This window comes from Sminthopsis crassicaudata, chromosome 1 (genome assembly GCF_048593235.1).
Source record: "Sminthopsis crassicaudata isolate SCR6 chromosome 1, ASM4859323v1, whole genome shotgun sequence".
NCBI classification, from domain to species: domain Eukaryota; kingdom Metazoa; phylum Chordata; class Mammalia; order Dasyuromorphia; family Dasyuridae; genus Sminthopsis; species Sminthopsis crassicaudata.
Genome location: NC_133617.1, coordinates 211,458,450 through 211,477,979, shown reverse-complemented (window position 1 = coordinate 211,477,979; position 19,530 = coordinate 211,458,450). Strand labels below are relative to the sequence as shown.

Genomic DNA, 19,530 nt, shown 5'->3' with positions numbered 1-19,530 from the left:
GTGTGTGTGTGTGTGTGTGTGTGTGTGTGTGTGAAGAAAAAGAGAGAGAGGGAGGGAGGGAGGGAGGGAGGGGAGGGAGGAAGGGAGAGAGAGAGAGAGAGAGAGAGAGAGAGAGAGAGAGAGAGAGAGAGAGAGAGAGAGAGAAGGGAGGGGAGAAAGAGAGAAAGAGAGGGGAGAGAGAGAAAGAGAGAGATAGAGACAGAGAGGCAGAGAGAAATAGTCAGAAAAAGATTACATTTGAAAATTAAATACTTTCTCAAAAATGCAAATTAAGACCACTCTGAGATACCACTACACACCTGTCAGATTGGCTAAGATGACAGGAACAAATAATGACAAATGTTGGAGGGGATGTGGGGAAATTGGGACACTAATACATTGCTGGTGGAGTTGTGAAAGAATCCAGCCATTCTGGAGAGCAATCTGGAATTATGCCCAAAAAGTTATCAAACTGTGCATACCCTTTGACCCAGCAGCGCTACTACTGGGATTATATCCCAAAGAAATACTAAAGAGCGGAAAGAAACATATATGTGCCAAAATGTTTGTGGCAGCTCTTTTTGTTGTAGCTAGAAACTGGAAGATGAATGGATGTCCATCAGTTGGAGAATGGTTGGGTAAATTGTGGTATATGAAAGTTATGGAATATTATTGCTCGGTAAGAAATGACCAGCAGGAGGAATACAGAGAGGGTTGGAGAGACTTAAATCAACTGATGCTGAGTGAAATGAGCAGAACCAGAAGATCACTGTATACTTCAACAACAATACTGTATGAGGATGTATTCTGATGGAAGTGGAAATCTTCAACATAAAGAAGATCCAGCTCACTTCCAGTTGATCAATGATGGACAGAGGTAGCTACACCCAGAGAAGAAACACTGGGAGGGGAATGCAAATTGTTAGCACTAATATCTGTCTGCCCAGGTTGCATGTACCTTCGGATTCTAATGTTTATTGTGCAACAAGAAAATGATATTCACACACGTGTATTGTACTTAGACTATATTGTAACACATGTAAAATGTATGGTATTGCCTGTCGTCGGGGGGAGGGAATAGAGGGAGGGGGGGTAATTTGGAAAAATGAATACAAGGGATAATATTATAAAATATATATATATATATATATATATATATATATATATATAATAAAAAAAATACTTTCTCAAATATAATATTTTTACAAAATCTATGAAACAAGAATAAACAAAAATATTCCATGCCACTATGATTGTTGTTTAAAAACATATATTTGTTATTTGTTTCCACCAATGGAAATCTTCAATTATGCATTGGTTACATGCCAAAGAATAGATATGTAAACATCATGGACTCTACAACATAGATGTAGAGGACCAAGTCACTGAATATGATAAGAGAAGTCAGTGGAGAAGTAAGGTAGCTACAAAAGTAAAGAAAGAATAAAGAAAAATAAGATTACTACATTTGGTAAGAAGTGATTCACTTACTAAAACAATTCATTTTCAAATTGTAAGTTACCAGGGGAAAGACTGAGAAGAGGGAAGGAAAATACACCTCTCAAAGCAATGTATGCACCGCAAAGAATTCCATTAAAAAAAAAAAAAAAAAAAAAACTAACCCCCTTACAAATTAGCAGAAAAATGGAATTGCGTTATAACAGATATTTAAATGGCCTTGATAATAACAAATTATTAAGAGGAAGTTAAATTATTGTATGTGCTATTCTTACTAAGATATGGAAGTGCTGAAAACATTTTAGAATATTTGCATGATTTTAAAAATCTGAATTTTTTGTGAAATTTGCTTAGTAGTTAATTATTTAAATGTGGTAAAGGAAATTGGACAGACATAGAAATAAGTGCAAATTCTCTAGTTATGAAAGAAGCTCACTTCCTTAGTCAAGAACCTAGTATTTCTACCTCCTTAGCTTGTCTACCTCCTAAAGAGAAGCTAAAAGGTTCTTAAAGAGAATTTATTTCCTATCTTTCCTATCCTACTTATTAGGAAAAATCAGCCTTTTTTTTTTTTTTTTTTTTTTTTTAATTTGGAGAATTGATTTGATGTAGGAAAGGGGAAAAAAAAACAACACAGAAGAAACAGAGGAAACTTCTCTTTTTCATATCAAAAGGTGAAAGAATAAGAAAAAAAAAAAAAAAAGGGGAAGTAAAACCAATAAATATTTGATGTTAAGAACCATAAAGGAAGGAAGTAGATGCTCTGAGGAGGAAAAAAAAAAACCAACAAAACTGATGGTATTTCAAACAATTAAGATGTATATCTAAAGGTGTGATATGGACAAGGACTCCCCAATCAGAGTTCAAATACATGTTCAATAATCATTTTTAATTCACATGTTAGGATTACTAATGAAGCTATACATTGGAGTGATAATAATAACAAAACCTACAGTCTCTCTTTGGCATGTGTTTTTGAAATATTAGTAATCCTCTCAATATTGAAACAACAAAACAACTTTAATTATGATGTCTCACAGGGAAAAACATGAATCTGCCAAAATAAAAATTGGTTAAGATATTTTGAAATGATTTAGATTTTGAAGAAATCCAGAAACTGAATTTAAAGAGTAAGAAAACTTCAGAAAAATCTAACGAAGTAAAGCTTTAACACAAATTAAAATAAGAGAACTGAATCTGAATGAGTATTCATTCTGAAGAAAGAAAAAGGATTGCGATATTATGATTTGAAGAGAATTACTCTATGAGAATTAAACAAAAAAAGTACTTGGGTAGATTAGGTAAATAATTGAAGATACATTTTTAAATGATAAGCAAAAAAATAGTAAACTGGTTAGTTAAGAAAAAAAAAATAATCAATTAAGAAGTTTCTTGAGGAAGGAGAAAGAAATTATTGTGGATGTTAAAAAAGAAGGTATGCATGTTTGTGACACTGTTAAGAAAAACAATACAATAAAATTCTTAATATATTACATAGTACATGAAGATTACTTATCTATATTCATTTTTCAAATTTATTAAAACAGTAATGAGAATAGTAGGCAATCAAAATTTCAACTAACCTATTTTAAAAATATATTTATTTAAAACAATTGTAAAATAAGAAAAACATTTTTAAAAATGAAGGAAAAAATTGTGATGTGTCCAGCAGAACATCAAAAAGTTTTCAAAATATGTAACAATAAATTTCCATTTCAATAAAGCATTACTGATAAATCCTATGCAATTTTCATGGTAGCTCCAGTATGTTTGGATTGATTTTTTGTTGTTGTTACTTGTAAAAAATTTTTTTTTTCATTTAAGGTTTATAAAATTTAACAATGATATTTTTATATATATTTCCCTATAAAATATTTTTGAAGTGTTAATTGGTAAGTCTTTTTTTTTTCCCTTCTGTTTCTATTGTTCTGTTACTACAGGACAATTTTGATTATTTCTTTTATTTTTATTTTTATTTGTGAAGTTGGGGCTAGCTCCCTGGAGGCCTCAGAATCAGCCAGAATCAGGATAAACAAAAGTCCTTGGTCTTTAGGAGAAGTGAAAGAGATGGACATAACTGCCAGGAGTTTTGCCAAGGATCCTTCCTTGATTCTAGAGTTCAGAATCTCTACATTTTTTCTCCTCTCCATCCTGAGACCAAGTGAAATTCTCTCCCTCTCTCACTTCATTCCCTAATCCTTACCTACAATTCTCTTAGCCCCAAGCATTGAGCTAGCATTAACTGTGAAAAGAGAAATTCCAAACATATGCTAATAGAGTTATTGTCTAATTGGTAATTAGCCTTAAGTGCTTCATTGTCTGATTCTAGCAAAACTTTTAAGAGTTTCAGCCCTTTACATGGTTATCTTTTATTTTAATATATTTTATTTTCATTTTATCATGTCATATGTATATTATAATTTAATACATTTTATTATGATTAGATTATATTTCATTATTATTATTTATATTACAAGATTCTTTTTTTTATTTTGGTCACAGTTCAGATAGTCCAATTATTCTTAAATTTCTTCATGAGCTGTTCTACAGATCTTTTGTTTTTCTTCTGTTTCGCATTCTCTTTTATTTTTTCATTCTTTATATTTTGCTTTATTATTTCTTGGGCTCTTATAATATCACTGGCTTTCCCTTGCAAAATTCTAACTTTAAAAGATTTATTTTCTTCTTTAAGATTCTGGATTTCCTTTTTAGTTAGTTAACTATATTTTTATAATCTTTTTTTTGTTTGTTCGTTTGTTTGTTTTATTTTGTTTTTGGATTGGATTGTTAATTTTTTCTCTCAGTTTCTCTCATTTGATTTTTAAAGTTTATTTTGAGTTTTATAAATTCTCTTCGGGCAGATAATTATTTATAAATATTGCTCTTTGGGGTAGAAACTATTTCCTTTTGAAGATGAATCCCAGTCTTCCCTATTCCCCTAGTAATTTTCCATGATTTTTTTTTTTATTTTAATAATAACTTATTAGTAAAATTCCCTACATTCCTGAGGGTGAGGGTGTGGTGATTTCTGGCTTCAGCTCAATTTCCCCCTCTGGCCTGGAACTTTAAACCAAGAAATTTAAACTCCTCTAAGTGACTGAAGACAATAGCTACTGTGTCCCACTATTCCTGCACTCATCAGGAATGTTCTGGTTCCTTCAAGATGGAGTCCAGCATCACAAGACAGTAATTCCTTATCATTAGAGGTTTCTTCAGTCTTCCAGGTTTTAGACTTCTCACACTGTCTGGAGGTACCTTCAAACCCTGCTAGCCTGAGGATTCTCACTAGATATTTCAGCAGAACTACTCTTGATGTATTTATACTTCCAAACCTTAGTCCTGGGGCCTTTCTTCAGATCTTCTCCTTTGTTCCACCCTTATTCTGCCCTAAGATTTGGCTAATTTTTAATGGTCTTCATCTGCCCTGAGGCATATTTTCATTTCCTTCTACTACTCCTGGAGTACTTGTAATATTCTGACCTAATCCACCATTTTCCAGATTGTTCTTCAGTAATCTAAAATGAGATCACAGTGCTTCTGTTCCTACCAAAGAGTTTCTTTTTTTTTCCTTTAAATGGTTGAATGAAGAAATCTGATTTTATATGTTCCAGACATCAAAATTCTTCATTCCAGATTCTAGCACTGTCTAAGCCTCCAACAGAATGACCAAGGAAAGAATGCCAGAAACACATACACACACACACACACACACACACACACACACACACACACACACACACACACACACACAATATATCCAATTTGGGAGCAATAAAACAGAACAAATCTTGAGATTAAGATGTTTCTGAGGTCTTGGAATAATATCATATTCAATACCCCTCCACAAAAACCGCATTAGTATTATTAACTTAGACATTAGCTTCAGATACATGCAAAGCATAGCTTTGACATTAAGTCCAATGACTTGAAGAATGAAGAAAAAGAGGGAGTGGAGCCAAGATGGCAGAAACGACAGGCATGTATCTAAGCTCTTCTTTATCTTCAGACTACTTCTTTTATGAAAGGCCTCAGAATTAGTTCTTGTCAAAACCTATGAATATTGGGAGCACTATTTTTCAGGAAATCATCAAAGAGAACTTCCCAGATGTCATAGAAACAGAGGGTAAAATAGACATTGAAAGAATTCATCAAACATCTACTGAAAGAGATCCAAAAATCAAAACTCCAAGAAATATTGTGGCTAAATTACAGAACTATCAGACCAAGCAGCTAGAAAAAAAAGAAAAAAAAAAAAAAAAAGAAAAAATTCAAATACAGAGGAAGCATAATAAGGATTACTCAGGATCTCACAGCATCCATGTTAAAGGATCAAAGGGCCTGGAATCTGATATTCCAAAAGGCTAACGAACTTGGTATGCAGCCAAGAATTACTTATCCAACCAAACTGAGCATTTTTTCCCCCAGGGAAGAAGAGGGACATTCAATGAAATAGGTGAATTCCATCTATTTCTGACTAAAAAACTGGAACTAAACAAAAAGTTTGACATCCAAATATAGGACTCAAGAGAAACATAAAAAAGTAAAAAGAAATTTTAGGAACTATGTCTGTTATGAGTATACATAAAGAATACAGGTATAATTTGATTTTGCTCTTATAATATAAAAAGGAAACTAGCAGTAGAAAGGAAATTATACCAGAAAAAGGGAAAAGTGGAGGTACTACATCTCATGAAGAGACAAAGGAAACCTAATATATCTGAAGGAAACAAGGGAGAGGAATGAACATAGAGTGTATCTTGCTCTCATCAGAATTGGCTCAAAAAGAAAAATATTAGACATATCCGATGTACATTGAAACTTCTCCTACCTCATTGAAAAGTAGGAGGAGAAAAGTGAAAAGGGAAGGAGTAAGTTAAATAGAGGAAATAAATAAATTGTAAGGAAATTAAGAAAAGGGGAAGGACTCTAAAGTGGAGGGAAGGATCCTAAAGAGGGAAGGTTGCATGAGGCAAATGATGCTCATAAGATTAGTACTTTGGAGGGAAGTAAGAGGGAAAGAAAAGAGAAAAGCATAATCTGAGGTTAATAAGATGGCAGGAAATACGGAATTAATAATTTTAACCATAAATGTGAATGGGGTAAAATCCCCCATAAAGTGGAGGCAGATAGCAGAGTGGATTAAAAGACAAAATCTTACAATAAGTTGTTTACAGGAAACACACTTGAAAAATGGTGATACATACAGAGTAAAGGTAAAAGGCTGGATGAGAACCTACTATGTTTCAGATGCAGCCAAAAAAGCAGGAGTAGCCATTCTGATCCCAGGTCAAGAAAAAAAGCAACAATTGATCTAATTAAAAGACTACAGAAAATCATCCCCAGAATACTATACCATGACCAAGTAGGATTTATGCCAGGAATGCAGGGTTGGTTTAATATTAAGAAAACTGTTATCATGACTGACTATATCAATAACCAAATTAACAAAAAACATATGATCATCTCAACAGATGCAGAAAAGCATTTGATAAAACCCAACATCCATTTCAATTAAAAACACTTGAGAGTACAGGAATAAATGGACTTTTCCTTAAAATAGTCAGTAGCATCTATTTAAAACTGTCACTAAGCATAATATGCAATAGAAATAAACTGCAATCTTTCCCAGTAAGATCAGGATTGAAACAAGTTTGCCCACTATCACCATTCCTATTTAATATTGTATTAGGAATGCTAGATTTATCAATAAGAGTTGAGAAAGAGATCAAAGGAATTCGAGCAGGTAATGAGGAAATCAAATTATCACTCTGTGAAGATGATATGCTCAAATACTCAGAAAACCCCAGAGATTCTACTAAAAAGCTATTAGAAATAATCCACAACTTTAGCAAAGTTACAGGATACAAAATAAATCCACATAAATCCTCAGCATTTTATATATCACCAACAAAATCCAACAGCAAGAGATATAAAGAGAAATTCCATTTAAAATAACTGTCAATAGTAGAATATATTTGGAAATCTATCTGCCAAGGGAAAGTCAGGAACTATATGAACAAAACTATGAAACACTTTCCACACAAGTAAAGTCAGATCTAAAAAGGTGGAAAAACATCAAGTGCTCTTGGGTAAGTTGCGTGAAAATAATAAAGATAACAATGCTACTTAAACTAATCAATTTAATTAGTACTATACCAATCAAACTCCGAAGAAAACATTTTACTGACATAGAAAAAAAAAAAAAAAAACAAAATTCATCTGGAAGGATAAAAGTCAAGAACTTCAAGAGTATTAATAATAATATTTTTTAAAAAAAGCAAATTAAGGTGAACTAGCTGTACCAAATCTAAAATTATACAACAATGAGATGAATAAAATCATTTCCATAAGGGCAGTAATGAATTGAACCGCTACACCCAGGGAAAAAACTCTTTTTTTTTTTTTTAATTTAATTTTTATTTTATTTTATAATTATAACTTTTTTTTTTTGACAGTACATATGCATGGGTAATTTTTTACAACATTATCCCTTGCACTTACTTCTATACAGATTTTTTCCCTTCCTCCCCCAACCCCTCCCCCAGATGGCAGGCAGTCTTATACATGTTAATTATATTACAGTATATTCTAGATACAATATGTGTGTACAACCGAATTTCTTGTTGCACAGGAAGAATTGGATTCAGAAGGTAAAAATAACAGTTTACACTCATTTCCCAGTGTTCCTTTTCTGGATGTAGCTGATTCTGTCCCTCATTAATCAATTGGAATTGGATTAGCTCTTCTCTATGTTGAAGATATCCACTTCCATCAGCATACATCCTCATGCAGTATCATTGTTGAAGTGTATAATGATCTTCTGGTTCTGCTTGTTTCACTTAGCATCAGTTGATGTAAGTCTCTACAAGCCTCTCTGTATTTCTCCTGTTGGTCATTTCTTACAGAACAATAATATTCCATAACATTCATATACCATAATTTACCCAACCATTCCCCAATTGATGGACATCCATTCCTCTTCCAGCTTCTAGCCACTATAAAAAGGGCTGCCACAAACATTTTGGCACATACAGGTCCCTTTCCCTTCTTTAGTAGTTCCTTGGGATATAAGCCCAGTAGTAGTATGGCTGGGTCAAAGGGTATGCACATTTTGATAACTTTTTGGGCATAATTCCAGATTGCTCTCCAGAATGGTTGGATTCTTTCACAACTCCACCAACAATGCAACAGTGTCCCAGTTTTCCCACAGCCCCTCCAACATTCATCGTTATTTGTTCCTGTCATCTTAGCCAATCTGACAGGTGTGTAATGATACCTCAGAGTTGTCTTAATTTGCATTTCTCTGATCAATAGTGATTTGGAACACTCTTTCATATGAGTGGAAATAGTTTTAATTTCATCATCTGAAAATTGTCTGTTCATATCCTTTGACCATTTATCAATTGGAGAATGGCTTGATTTCTTATAAATTAAAGTCAATTCTCTGTATATTTTGGAGATGAGGCCTTTATCAGAACCATTAACTGTAAAAATGTTTTCCCAATTTGTTACTTCCCTTCTAATCTTGTTTGCATTAGTTTTGTTTGTGCAGAAACTTTTTAATTTGGTGTAATCAAAATGTTCTATTTTGTGATCAATAATGGTCTCTAGTTCTCCCTTGGACACAAACTCCTTCCTCCTCCACAAGTCTGAGAGGTAAACCATCCCATGTTCCACCAATTTATTTATGATTTCGTTCTTTATGCCTAAATCTTGGACCCATTTTGATCTAATCTTAGTATGTGGTGTTAAATGTGGGTCCATGCCTAGTTTCTGCCATGCTAATTTCCAGTTTTCCCAGCAGTTTTTGTCAAATAATGAATTCTTATCCCAAAAGTTGGTCTCTTTGGGTTTGTCAAACACTAGATTGATATTTTTATTCACTATCTTGCCCTGTGAACCTAACCTATGCCACTGATCAACTAGTCTATTTCTTAGCCAATACCAAATGGTTTTGGTGACTGTTGCTTTATAATATAGTTCTAGATCAGGTACAGCTAGACCACCTTCACTTAATTTTTTTTTTCATTACTTCCCTTGAAATTCTCAACCTTTTGTTGTTCCAAATGAATTCTGTTGTTATTTTTTCTAGGTTATTAAAATAGTTTCTTGGAAGTCTGATTGGTATAGCACTAAATAAATAGATTAGTCTAGGGAGTATTGTCATCTTAATTATATTCGCTGGGCCTATCCAAGAGAACTGAATGTCTTTCCAATTATTTAAATCTGACTTTATTTTTGTGGCAAGTGTTTTGTAATTTTGCTCATATAATTCCTGACTCTCCTTTGGTAGATATATTCCCAAATATTTTATACTATCAACCATTATTTTGAATGGAATTTCTCTTTGTATCTCTTGCTGTTGGATTGTGTTGTTAATGTATAAAAATGCTGAGGATTTATGTGGATTTATTTTGTATCCTGCAACTTTGCTAAAATTCTGAATTATTTCTAATAGCTTTTTAGCAGAGTCTTTGGGGTCCTCTAAGTATACCATCATGTCATCTGTGAAAAGTGATAATTTTATTTCCTCATTTCCTACTGTAATTCCTTGAATCTCTTTCTCGGCTCTTATTGCTGAGGCTAGAGTTTCTAGTACTATATTGAATAGTAATGGTGATAGTGGGCAACCTTGTTTCACTCCTGATCTTACAGGGAAAGGTTCTAGTTTATCACCATTACATATGATGTTTACTGAAGGTTTTAAATATATGCTCCTTATTATTTTAAGGAATAGTCCATTTATTCCTATACTCTCAAGCGTTTTTAGTAGGAATGAATGTTGGATTTTATCAAATGCTTTTTCTGCTTCTATTGAGATGATCATATGGTTTTTATCAATTTGATTATTAATATGGTCAATTATACTAATAGTTTTCCTAATATTAAACCAGCACTGCATTCCTGGTATAAAACCTGCTTGGTCATAGTGTATTATCCTATAGTTTTCTTTCTCAGTTTTCGATCTACCTGGTTTAGGTATCAGTACCATGTCTGTGTCATAGAAGGAATTTGGTAGGACTCCTTCAATCCCTATTTTTTCAAATACTTTACATAGCATTGGAGTTAGTTGTTCTTTAAATGTTTGGTAGAATTCACATGTAAATCCATCTGGTCCTGGGGACTTTTTCTTAGGAAGTTGGTTAATAGCTTGGTCTATTTCTTTTTCTGAGATGGGATTATTTAGACTACTTACTTCTTCCTCTGTTAATCTGGGCAAGCTATATTTTTGAAGGTATTCTTCCATTTCATTTAAGTTATCGAATTTATCGGCATAAAGTTGAGCAAAGTAGCTCCTAACTATTTTTCTGATTTCCTCTTCATTAGTGGTGAGTTCACCCTTTTTATTTTCAAGACTAACAATTTGCTTTTTCTTTTTCCTTTTTTTAATCAGGTTTACTTAGGGTTTGTCTATTTTGTTGGTTTTTGCATAGAACCAACTCTTAGTTTTATTAATTAATTCAATAGCTTTTTTACTTTCAATGTTATTAATCTCACCTTTTATTTTTTGAATTTCAAGTTTTGTGTTTGTCTGGGGGTTTTTAATTTGTTCCTTTTCTAGCAATTTTAGTTGTAAGCCCAATTCGTTGGCCCTCTCTTTCTCTATTTTATGCAAGTAGGCCTGTAGAGATATAAAACTTCCCCTTACTACTGCTTTGGCTGTATCCCACACATTTTGGTATGATGTCTCATTATTGTCATTTTCTTGGGTGAAGTTATTAATTATGTCTATGATTTGCTGTTTTACCCAATCATTATTTAGTATAAGATTATTTAGTTTCCAATTATTTTTTGGTCCATTTTCCAATGGCTTTTTGTTAAATGTAATTTTGATTGCATTGTGGTCTGAAAAGGTTGCATTTACTATTTCTGCCTTACTGCATTTGATTTTGAGGTTTTTATGCCCTAGTATATGATCAATTTTTGTATAGGTTCCATGAACTGCTGAGAAGAAAGTATATTTATTCCTTTCTGTCTCCATTTAGCTTTCACCAAAGATCTATCATATCAAACTTTTCTAGTATTCTATTCTATTATTCTCTTTGACTTTTTTCTTATTTATTTTGTGGTTTGATTTATCTAATTCTGAGAGTGCAAGGTTGAGATCTCCCACTATTATAGTTTTGCTGTCTATTTCCTCTTGCAGCTCTCTTAATTTCTCTTTTAAGAATTTAGATGCTGCACCACTTGGTGCATATATGTTTAAAATTGATACTGCTTCATTATTGATGCTGCCCTTTAGCAGGATATAATGCCCTTCCTTATCTCTTTTCATTAGATCAATTTTTGTTTTTGCTTGATCTGAGATGAGGATGGCTACTCCTGCTTTTTTGGTTTTGCCTGAAGCCTAATGGATTCTGCTCCACCCTTTTACTTTTAGTTTGAATGTCTCACCCTGTTTCAGGTATGTTTCCTGTTAACAACATATAGTAGGATCCTGACTTTTAATCCAGTCTGCTAACTGCTTGCTCTTTATGAGGCAGTTTGCCCTGTTCACATTTATGGTTAGAAGGACTAATTCTATATTGCTTGCCATCCTATTAACCCCTGCTTATGCTTTTCCCCTTTCCTTCCCTCTTACCCCCCTACCCAGTATTAAACTGGTGAACACCACTTGCTTTTCACAGCCCTCCCCTTTTAGGATCCCTCCCCCACCTTAAAGATCCTCCCCTTATTTTACCCCTTTTCCTTGAAATTTCTGTATTCCCTTCCCCTTAGCTTACTCCTTGCCTTTCACTTTTCAATGAAGTGGAAGAAGTTTCACCATAAATCGAATATGTCTATTGATACACACTATGCTCATCTCCCTCCTTTCTTTCTCTCAGATATAATAGGTTACCTTTGCCTCTTCATGAGATGTAGTACCACCACTTTACCCTTTTTTATGATATAATTTCCTTTCCACCTCTAGTTTCTAAGACAAATTGTACATATGTTCTTTACATATTTTTTTGGCAGAAGTATAGTTCTCAAGATTTCTTTTTTTCTTTTTAGAAATCTCTTGAGTTCTGTATTTGAAGATCAAACCTTTTATATAGGTCTGTTTTTTTTTTTCATCAAAAATAGATGGAATTCATTTATATCGTTAAATGTCCATCTTCTTCCCTGGAACACGATGCTCATTCTTTCTGGGTAAGTTATTCTAGGCTGCATACCAAGTTCCTTAGCCTTTCGGAATATCATGTTCCAGGCCCTCCGTTCTTTTAATGTGGACGCTGCTAGATCCTGGGTTATCCTTATTGTGGATCCTCCATATCTGAATTGATTTTTTCTAGCAGCTTCCAATATTTTTTCGTTTGTCTGATGGTTCTTGAACTTGGCCACTATATTTCTTGGCGTTTTGATTTTAGGGTCCCTTTCAGTAGGTGATCGATGAATTTTTTCAATGTCTATTTTACCCTCTGTTTCCAGAATGTCTGGGCAGTTCTCTTTGAGAATTTCCTCGAAAATGGTATCCAAGCTCTTTTTTTCCTCACATTTTTCAGGGAGTCCGATTATTCTCAAATTGTCTCTGCTGGATCTGTTTTCCAGGTCTTTGTCTTTCTAATAAGGTACTTGACATTCTTTTCAATTGTTTCATTTCTCCGGTTTTGCTTGACTACCTCTTGGTTTCTCCTTGAGTCATTCATTTCTACTTGTTCCAGTCTAATTTTCAATAATGTGTTTTCTTCACTCACTTTCTTTATATCTCTTTGTAATTGTCCAATTGAGTTTTTATCTTCTATGGAATTTTTTTCCATTTTATCCATTTTATTTTTTAGAGAGCTGTTTTCTTTTTCCAGCTCACTAATCCTGTTTTCCTTGGAGTTGTTTACCTTTTCCAGCTCACTAATCTTATTTCTCAATGATTTGATTTCTTCATCCACTCTGTCTTTGAATGCATGGGATGACTTCTCCAGGCTCTCTTGCCAAGCTTCCCTTTCCTTTTCCCATTTCTCTTCCAGCTCTCTTGTGAGAGCCTTTTTGATTTCCTCTATGAGATTCTTTTGTATTGAGGAGCAGCTCATATCCCTCTTAGATGATTCATCTGGGGACAGTCTGTTTTTAGTCTCCACAGTGTTTGAAGTCTGCTCTCTCTTCATACAAAAGCTGTCAATGGTTAGAGCCCTTTTGAATTTTTTGTTCATTTTGTCAGAGTAGGAATCGAAGAAATCAAACTGACAAGAGAAACAATTGGTCTGTTTTGTGGGGGATGGGGCTGGATGGTGTTAATGGGCTTCCTCTACAGACTGGGGGTAGGGCAACAGAGAGCCACTAACAGAACAGCAATGACTGTACTGAGTCTGAGCTCTGAGACTCTGAGAATGCACTGATTCAGTCCAGGTGGGGGTTAGGGGTGGCCGGGTTCTGAGAGACGCTGGCTTTCTGGGTTTTTATTCTTCACCTCTGGTGTTTATACCCTCTTTGCTGCTCCTGGCTTGCTGCCAAGACAGAGTATCCACTCTGGGGAAAAAGTCTTTTCTCAGAAAGGGCAGAGATTGTATCCCTCCCCCTCAGGTCAGAGCTGTGTGAGCTGCCTGTCTTGCTCTGGCTTGCCTGCCCTCAGTCTGTGCCCAGTCTGATTGACCCTCTCCCGAGCAAACACAAACCTTTTCAGGGGACTTTCAAGGATGTCTTCTCTTGGTGATTATTTGTGGATTTCTTTCTGGGTCAAGCATTAAGTCTGAGGCTTGTCATGAAGTAAGTTCTGAGAGAAAAGGAGGAGCTCAAGCAGCTGTCTGCCTCCACGCCACCATCTTGGCCTGAAGTCCTCCAGGGAAAGAACTCTGAGAAATAACTATGAACAACTACATAGAATATCCAATCCCCCTATTTTTGTCTGCCTTCATTTTTGATTTCCTTCACAGGCTAATTGTACACTATTTCAAAGTCTGATTCTTTTTGTACAGCCAAATAACTCTTTGGACATGTATACATATATTGTATTTAATTTATACTTTAACATATTTAACATATATTGGTCAACCTGCCACCTGGAGGAGTGGATGGGGGGAAGGAGGGGAACAATTGGAACAAAAGATTTGGCAGTTGTCAATGCTGTAAAATTACCCATGCATATATCTGGTAAATAAAAAGCTATAATAAAAAAAAAAAATGATCACATTAATCTACAATGTTAGATTATTTCACCTCATAATACTCAACATCCTCAGAGTTCTCTCTGGAATGAAATGAATTCCTCTAGAGAATGTTTCCTTTCTAAAAGAACATCTGAAGTCATTGCTGAAATGGCATTCACCAAAAAGGCTAGCTTCCCTGTAACTGATAATGAATTAAATGATATCCATGAAATTCAAACTTCAAAAAAAAGGTAACAAAATATATATTCTTCTTTTCAGTCTTTCTAAGAAATGAAAACTATTTTTGCCTCTGATGTTTTATAGTCCATAAATTCTTCAATTGACCTAAAAAGAAATAAGTTGGTGTGTTTCATCTGATCAGTCTCCCTAACTACATTATTTACCTGTAGGAAATCAACTAGGATGATTTTTGTATATTTGTACATATTTTTGGTTCTTGATAGTGCTCTAATCACTTGGAGAGACTCAAAAAGTATGTTCTCAAAAATTTTTCTTATTTCCTTATACTGAAAATATCCACAAACAAAAGATAAATAGACAAGAGGCAATGATATTTAATCTCAAAGCTATCTGCTTTTATTAATAGGCTACAAGTTTAATACAGGAAGTAGCATTTGATACTGAAAAAAAAAAAACTTAAGAAATTATGTAAAAGTCATTTTCCATTTGATAAATGGTCAAAGGATATGAAAGATATAAAAGACAATTTTCAGCTGAAGAAATTAAAGTAATTCTACTCACCTGAAAAATGTTTTAAATAACTATTAATTATATAAATGCAAATTAAGACAAATTACCACTTCAAACCTTTCAGATCGGCTAAGATGAAAGAAAAGGATAATAATAAATGTTGGAAGGCATGTAAGAAAACTGGGACACTAATACATTCTTGGTGAAGTTGTGAACTGAATCAAACATTTTGAAGAACAATTTGAAATTATGCCCAAAGAGCTATCAAACTTTGCAGATGCTTTGATCCAGGTATATCTCTACTGGGTGTGTATCCCAAAGATATCACAAAAAGTGAAAGGATCCACATGTGTGAAAATATTTGTAGAAGACCTTTTTTTTTTTTTTTTTTTTTTTTTTTTTTTTTTGTAGTGGCAAGGAAATGGAAATTGAGTGCATGCCCATCAGTTGGGGAATGGCTGAATAAGTTATGGTATATGAATGTAATAGAATATTATTCTTCTATAAGAAACAGTTAGCTAGATGGTTTCATAAAGGCCTGAAGAGACTTACATGAACTGGTGCTAAGTGAAGTGAGTCGAATCAAGAAAACATTGTACCCAGCAACAGGAAGATTATGTGATGATCAACTCTGCTGGACTTTATTTTTCAGCAATGAGGTGATTCAAGTCAATTCCAATAGACTTGTTATGGAAACTGTGGAAATAGAAAGAAGAGAAAATAGAGCACTTTTTTGGCCATGAATTACTCTCTTTCTACACTATATTCCAAAATCATTAGCCAGTATCCTCATTTTGTCCTACTTTCCTTGAAGTCTTCCTTTACAAGGCTATTTATCATTTTACCTTAAGTTCCATATTATTCCAATAACTATCTCTTCTAAAAAATTGCCTTTATTATAACCTCCATTATTCCTGACTCCCCATTCATATATGCATGTAATTTTAAATATCTCCCAATTTTCCTACTCGTTCCCTACTCCCAGTTTATCAAAGGTTTTCCCCACTCTTAGAAGGAAAAAAAAAGTCTTCACAATCTCATTATTTTCTCAAATATCATAACATAAACAAAAATAACAATAATAATATAAGCAAGCCATTGCAGGCTTAAGATTTGCAACACACTTTACAGTAATGGAATATTATTGCATTTGATCATCAGAACAACCTGGAAATTAGATATTATTATTCACCCCATTTCATGGATGAAAAAACAAAACAAAACAAAACAAAACAAAACAAAAAAAAAAACAAACTGAGGCAGGTATAAGTTGTGTAACAATTAATTGAGTAACATAATTAATAAGGATCTGAAGAAGAATTTGAACTCTGATCTTCCTAATTTCAGGTTTAGCATTGTATTCATTGCATCACTTATCTGTCAGATATCATCTATATCTTTACCATTTCATGGCAAAAAATTTCCAAAAAAGTTTTCTGTTCTTTTGTTATCACTTTCATTTTCCAACTATCTAGTTTCTGATCAATCACTCAGGTAAAACATTTCTCTCCAAAGTTACTTATACTCTTTCCTTCTTTCTTTTCTTTAGTTTTTTTTTTTTTTTTTTTTTTTTTTTTTTTTTTATTCTTAACTAAATGAATATGAAATGAAATGAACACAAAAAGGATTTCATGTGAAACTGAGAATTTCTTAATTGTATCTTGCTTTTCCATTTTAAGTTCATAGTAAATCCAAAATGGACATTTCAAAACTATGCTATTTGTCAATAATTTCTTTTGAGCTTGTTTCCAATCTCTTTTGCATGTTATAAAGGAATCAGTTGCCCTATTTTCTTTCTTTACATTTTTTGATATTCATTTTGCTGCATTATTTTTCTTTCCCATAGAAAAATGAAAGTAGAGTTTATGTAAACAAATTCTGTCACTGGCAATGTTTGAAAATGCATATATCAAAATGAACCTTGAGTGCATCATATTTATATTAAGAAATGTGTAGCCTACGCTGTCATCTGTCCTTGGACTGATCTTATTTGTTCACTGTATTGTTCAGAACCCTTAAATCTTTTTTTCCCTTTTATATTGTTTTTGTTACTGTCTAAATTGTTTTCATTCTGCTCACTTCACTTTGAATGAGTTCACACACTCTCAGATTTTTTTTTTTTTTTGAAATTTCTTTCTGTATTTCTTATAGCAATAATATTTTATTACTGTACAGGGCTAGAATTGAGCAGATACAAGTTAACCTGGCACTTGAGGCTAATTACCTCAATTCTCTATTACCACATGTTTGGAGGATGACATTACTTAACTATTCTGTGCTGGCTCCATAGGTGTGTGTGGACAAAGAAGGGGAAGTGAGATCAGTGGGTGGAGTAAGATGAGGAGGCTGATTCATTCTCTGGGTGGTGGGAAGAGAGGAAGGAGGTGTGGATCTTGCTAGATCTAATCCCCTGACCACAACTGCAAAAGAACAAGAATAAAGAGTTTTGCTTATCCTAACTCTGGCTGATTCTAAGAGATCCAGGGTGACAACATTTGGCCCCAACATATTATATTAATATATGTTATTTATCATTGAGTCAATTGATTGGTACTCCCTTAGTTTGTGTCTTTGCATTATAAATAAATAGCAAATTAACAATAAATAAATAATTTCAAAACTGCTGCTAAAAATATTTTTGTTTATATGAATCCCTCTTTCTTTTCTTTGACCTTTTCAGGTTTTAGGCCTAATAAGCAATATAGCAACTGCATTACAAAGTACACAGAATTTAATGTCTTTTGATACAAATTGTTTTCCAGAGTAACTGGAATAATTCTCATTTCCACCAAAAATACATTAGTGTTTCTTACAGGTTTACCCTTAAGAATCCTTATATACATATAGCCACAGGATTAGGAATAGTACAAGTTCCCTTAAATTGATATAACCAAGTATTTAACCAGAATCCCTATTTGTCCTTGGTAAAATTATTTGTGACAGTTTCCTATTTTTAAGAATAATAACATTTAACATTAAACAGCACTTTTCATTAGAAATTCATTATGCTATTTAAGCTTGTTTTTCCCTTCTTGGTGTTTTTTTATTCTGGTTAATGGGATTTTACCATTAACTATCATTTGAAAGGGCAGTCAATATACTTTAATGTAACTAATTAAAATTGTTCCCAGTAGTCCCAATATCAGAGCTGTGGTTGCAACAACTGTGTAATCACCTTGATCTCTCAAAAAGATTAAAGCTTTTGCTAATCCCCAAAGTCTATTATTTCTTTTTTCACAGACTTTGTAAATTAAATAGGATGGTACATCCTTTTGTGGTTCTACACAGAGGAATTGTGGCACATGAGTATGAAGAAAAAGAACAAAAGATCTGAATTTTAATATTTAATGTAGCTATTTACTAGCCAAGTATCTTTGGGCAAGTTCTATAATCATTCTATCTTAATTTATTGGAGCGAAATAATAATTATTGGTATATATGTCTAGTTTTATATACAACCTTTGTAATTTGATCATTGCATCTTTTCCTCCCAGCCCCATGAGGTATGTAGTACCTCTGTTTTGTACACAAGGAATAAGAGAAAGGTTATTTGGGCTAGGTCTGAGTCAGATTGTCCCTATATTATTTATATTCAATATTAGAACAAAATGAATCATTTGTAGTGATTATAGAGTTAACAAAAAATGGTTTACTTAGCCATATCAGAAAGGTATTTAATAAGAACAGGAATTGTGGTCATTTAAAATCCAATAGGCTGAGTTAATTTCACCTAAGCCAACCATTATTTTTCTTTACCAAACCTACAAAACTGTCAAAAATTCCTCACTCTTACTTTGGACCAAGAAAACTAGGAAGGACTATCAAGTGTCTGAGCCTTTAGTTCCCTGACCCAAAGAATTCTTAAGGATGATTTCAACTTCCTTTAACCCAAGCAAAAGAAAAAAAAAATAAAATAAAAAATAAAAACCTAATTTACATAAGTGAAGGGATTAGGATATTGCTCCCACCATAGAGGTAAACTGACTTCCCCATGACTGAGCACCTCATAAGTGTTTAAGATTATATTTGAACCAATCTTCTGTTAAGTGCCAGACTTGTGATGAGTTCCAAGGTTACCAGGTTGTATTGGTAGAGAAAGCCTGAAGTACCTATAAAATTACTCCCTGAGGCAAACAGAAAAGGGCACTGATGGGGATCAGCACAACCTTTGTCTCACCTGCTATGGAGAGCCCAATCTTGAGTACCCACAGTCAAAAATTCAAAATATGTCAAACCCCTGCAGTTAAATTTCCACTATAAATCTGATCATAGTCCATGCCAAATTTGCTGAATCACTTCTGTCTTGCGGTGTCTTTCTCTC

General features: G+C 33.5%; 1 long non-coding RNA gene across 1 annotated transcript in view; it reads left to right on the top strand.

Moving 5' to 3' along the window:
- The first annotated feature begins 14,657 nt into the window (after positions 1-14,657).
- The window catches only part of LOC141553632 (uncharacterized), a 176,867-nt gene continuing 171,994 nt past the window's right edge, over positions 14,658-19,530 (top strand). The window contains exon 1 of the long non-coding RNA XR_012485563.1: positions 14,658-14,749. This is a non-coding gene — a long non-coding RNA (uncharacterized LOC141553632). The remainder of the gene's footprint in view (positions 14,750-19,530) is intronic.